Source organism: Callithrix jacchus, chromosome 2, assembly GCF_049354715.1.
Source record: "Callithrix jacchus isolate 240 chromosome 2, calJac240_pri, whole genome shotgun sequence".
NCBI lineage: Eukaryota > Metazoa > Chordata > Mammalia > Primates > Cebidae > Callithrix > Callithrix jacchus.
Window position 1 is genome coordinate 32,837,557 of NC_133503.1, and position 4,893 is coordinate 32,842,449.

General features: G+C 51.0%; 1 long non-coding RNA gene across 1 annotated transcript; it reads left to right on the forward strand.

Moving 5' to 3' along the window:
- The first annotated feature begins 396 nt into the window (after positions 1–396).
- Positions 397–4,524, forward strand: LOC103789105 (uncharacterized). Its single transcript, XR_615214.6, has 2 exons — positions 397–547; positions 2,848–4,524. It is a non-coding gene; the product is annotated as an uncharacterized LOC103789105 (long non-coding RNA).
- The last annotated feature ends 369 nt before the right edge of the window (positions 4,525–4,893 follow it).

Here is a 4,893-nt window from a genome sequence, read left to right on the forward strand (position 1 = left end):
CGATTCTCATACTTCAGCCTCCTGAGTAGCTGGAATTCATGCCCAGCTTATTTTTTGTATTTTTAGTAGAGACAGGATTTCACCATGTTGGCCAGGCTGGTCTCGAACTCCTGACCTCAAGTGATCTGCCTGCCCCCACCTCTCAAAGTGCTGGGATTACAGGCGACAGCCACCATGCCTGACCAGCATGAAGCCTTTCATCTGCTGCTACCCATTCTGTATGGCTTACTCTGGGTGTGTGTTTGGTGAGTCTTTTGCCTTTGGTTTCTGGGACTCGTAGAGAAATGACAGACCCTTCCTGCTGCATTTAATTGGAGAGGAGCACAGAGACCTGAGATTATAATTATGACGTCTTAAATGTCAAGTGCTTCAGAAGTCTGCCCTCACTGTCACCCTGAACAGCTCTGGGAACCAAAACCCTGCAGCCACCTAGAGCATGCCCTGAGTCTCTCAGGCAGGTTTCACCTGGGAAATCTGAGTGACAGTGACGTGCAGGCAGCTGGAAGACGCGCAGTAAACCGAGGAGCCTGTGATGAGCTCAGAGGAGGTGAGTTGATGATCTGCTATTTATAGCCCCACTAAGAGGCTCTGGCGGCCCGCTCCATGTGAGACTGGTTGGAAATGATGCCTTCGCAGAGCTGAGAGCACAAAATGAAATTGGTGATTCATGGGCAGCAGCCACTTGAAAATACGAACACTCCTGTGTCCCCGGCCCCGCTGGCCTTTCACACCCATTTCGAAGGGTGTTGAGCAGAGCTGCTAGCCTGCTGCATCCTAGTCTGCATGCGTTTGGGCAGTATGTGAGGACAGGCAGGTTCTGCCCCAACAAGGAGCCTGCAAAGGGCAGCAGTACCCCTGGGAGCGCTCTGAGAACCTCCACCCACCCCCCAGAGCCCTCGGCTGGAACCCAGGGCAGGGCTGAGTAAGAGGCAAGCCCTGGGAGGACCTGCGGTCACAGAGAAAGGACACTTCCTGCTCCTGCCCTCTGTCTCCAGGGGCGACGCTGGCAACAGAACAGCTTTCTGATGACGCTTGTTCTGCTGAACATACAAAAATGCACAATGAGGAAATTCTTGCAGCTTGACATCCCCCCACTTCCAATTCCACAGCCCAGCACCTGTCACCTGAAATAGCTATTGTTGAGTTTCCTCAGTGACATCTTGGCTCCCAGGCCAATGTCTACTTGGAGACCCCAACGCAACTCACTCTATGTGAGGAATGCACTGGAGGTCTCTTAGATTCTTGCAGCCAAACTGGGTGTAAAGGGCCAAGCCAGGATAAGGTCAGCTGAGCTCTGAAGCCAGATTGTCTGGGTTCGGATTCTTTCTTCATTCTTTCAGCCATGTGGCTTCGGTCAAATCGCCCTCTGAGATTCAGTTTTTCTCATTGGTGACATGGGGATAATTACAGAACCTACCTCACAGGGTTGTTGTGAAGGGTGACATGTGGACAGTGGTTAGCCCAGTGTCCGGCACGTGGACAGACTTGATACTGGACACTGCTGCTGCTGCTGCTGCTGCTGCTGCTGCTGCTTTTGCTGTTGAAGTTGTTTTTACCACTGGGTTTTGGTTCCTGTACTGATAGTACTCCTTTGCACACAGTCCATAGCACTGAGGTACCTCCCGGAGGTGGTGCCCTGAGGCCTCGGTGGAGACCCTCTGCCCATCACAAACACGCCCCATGTGAGGCTGCCCGGCATAGTGGACTTCACCCTAGGGCATCTCAGCCCCCTGCTTGACCGGCCCCTGACTACCTAGAAACCAAGTGCCTTTCCCCTGGGGCTGGGGCTGGGCCTTGCCTCCGGTTGACCACCCTGATGCTTCTGCTCCTCTATGTCCTGGGGTGGCCTTGGGGGCATTAACTATCACCATCCAGTGGAGGGCTTCGCCTGAGGGTCCCAGGTGCTAACTTGAGGTCTGTGGCCAGCAGGCAGCCCACCTAGGGAGGGCCTGGATGACTGGCCGGATGGGCCTCCTTGCCTACAGGCTGCACTTGCAGCAAAAAGTGCTGAGTCATGGCGACTCATGAGGCCTTGGCTATCTGCACACTCTCCATCTCCAGCTGTCGGCCAAAACATAATTGTAGTTGTCACTTTGGCAGCGAGATGCTATGATGTGTCCTCTCTCCACAGCAGTGAGCTTTGGGGAGGCAGGAGGGGTATGCAGCTGCTCCAGTGGAGACAGCCATTCTGGAAAGCGGTCTGTGTGAAGTGCACCCAGGTGCCGTCCCAGGAGTGGTGAGAGCAGCAGGGTGAGGCCCTCCATTAGAACGGGCACTGGTGTTGCCTGCGTCTGCATCTACAATAGTGCAATTCTGATGACATCAGTGAATAACAGAGAGGCTGCCATTGAAATGAGGCGTTGTTGGCAGCTATGAGGACTTGGAAAACAGCCATCAGGCTTATGCACAAGTCAGAATCCGTGGTGTATGGGGTGAATAAGTGGTTAGACCATGGGGTACATGGTGTAGGGAGATGGTGCCAGAGACGTAGCTAGGACCAGATTGAGAAGCAAGGGACTCGAAGACCAGGCCATGTAGCTTTGACTTGATCCTGGATATAGGAAAAGTGATGTGATCAGACGCATGGGGGGTCTGGGCTCAAGCATCCTTGAGGGGTGGCACTAAGGGTGAGGCTCCCCCTCCCTACAGCAGTTGGCAAGCACTGGCTTGCTGCTTGGGAAGGTGTTTACCCCTCTGGAGCATGAGTCCCACACTCAGAAGGTGCCTGAGACTGTGTAGGGTAAGCATGGGAAGGGCCAGTCCCAGCCAGAACAGCTAAGTGCATGCAGTGAGCAAGAGAATGCACCAGGCTCATGTCTTTCCTCTTCATCTGTCCTTCTTGGCCAGGAGTTCATTAATGAAGCCCCTGTGTGCGGATGTGCCAAATGTGAGGAGTGCACCACTCAGGCCAAAGGTCAGGGAGGCTCCTGGGACTAAGAGATGACCCCGCTGCCTGTGGATGTGGCCTCCCTCCCCACTAAGGAAACAGCAGAGGCAAACATCCAAGCTTGCCTGATGGAGGAACTAGAAGAAAGATTCTATCCTTATGTACTTAAATACTGATTTATAGATTGGTTAATGGAGACAGAAGAATACTAAGTGTTGGGAGCCGTTACCAGTCAAGAACCCACCCATGAGCATGAAAGCTAGAGCATATCTGGACCATCATGTAAGTCAGGAGGAAGACACGATTCAATTGACAAAAATTTGTGTACCCGCCTCAGAAGTGCATTATTGTGCAAGAAATGGTTTGGCAGTGACTCTCCCCTTTCAGCTGCAAGCCATCAAGGGCTGAATGCCTCTCTAGTTGCCGGGGGAGGAATGGCTTGTAGAGCGGATGTTCCCAGTCTGGCAGAATCTTCTACCAAGTGTTCCCTGAGTTGGGCTGCCAGGGGGCAGGTGTTGAACAGTGAGGAAGTCCTCTCACCTGAGCAGCTTCTGATGCAAGAGGGGTGTTGTGGGTGTGTGGAACCCTATGCCTGTGGGTGGAGCGTGAACTTAGCCTCTTCCCTGAGAGTAGGCAGTATGTCATAACCACCTCTGGTTGCCCATGGCTGATTTGGGCAATATGCCAAGATGTAGCTTTGCCTATTTGGTTTGCTTTTTCCTTTAAAATTTACAAAAGTTATGCCAGGTGCAGTGACTCACGCCTGTATCCCAGCGCTTTGGGAGGCTGAGGTGGGCGGATTACCTGAGGTTGGGAGTTCGAGACCTGCCTGACCAACATGGAGAAACCCTGTCTCTACAAAAAATACAAAATTAGTCGGGTATGGTGGCACATGCCTGTAATCCCAGCTACTCTGGAGGCTGAGGCAGGAGAATCGCTTGCACCTGGGAGGCAGAAGTTGCGGTGAGTCGAGATGGCACCCTTGCACTCCAGCCTGGGCAACAAGAGTGAAACTCCGTCTCAAAAAATAAATGTATGGATCGAGTGCAATAGCTCGGTCAGGCCTGTAATCCTGGCATTTTGGGAGGTAGAGGGAGTGGATCACCTGAGGTCAGGAGTTCAAGACTAGCCTGGTCAACACGGTGAAACATTGTCTCTACTAAAAATACAAAAATCAGCGGGTGTGGCAGTATTCTTTGCCTGTAGTCCCAGCTACTCAGGAGGCTGAGGCAGGAGAACTGCTTGAATCCGAGAATCAGAGGTTTCAGTGAGCCAAGACTGTGCCACTGAACTCCAGCCTGGGTGACAGAGTGAGACTCCATCTCAAAAAAAAAAAAAGAAAAGTCCAAACAACTAACGACTATACATACAGTCACTCAAGTAGCTGGGACTGCAGGCAGTGCCACCACACCCAGAAAATATTTGTATTTTTAGTAGAGATGGGTTTCAACATGTTGGCCAGGAAGGTCTCGATCTCTTGACCTCATGATTCACCTGCCTTGGCGTCTCAAAGTGCTGGGATTACAGGCATGAGCCACCGCACCCAGCCAGAATGCTTTTATAATATAGAAAAGTTTTGTGTGTGTGTGTGTTTTTTAAACCACATGGCCAATAAACCTTTACCTGGATGTCTTCCACTGAGATTCTATTAACATAGTAAAAAAATTAAAATGGTACAAAAAGAAAATGAAAAGTAAATGGAAATTTACTCACTCCCTTTCTCCGCAGATAATCACCAACAATTTTTTATGTATCTTTCTAAATTTTCTTCTCTGCATCAGTAATATTTTTATTATTTTATTCTATTTAAGATACAGAGCCTTGCTCTGTCATCCACACTGGAGTGCAGTGGCACAGTCATAGCTTACTGCAGCCGCAAACTCTTGGGTTCAAGCAATCCTCCCATCTCAGCTTCTCCAGTAGCTGGGACTATAAGCGTGTGCCCCCAGTAATGATTTACAGGGCCCAGTCCAATAATGTTTTGAAAATGAGGGCTGGGCCTAGTG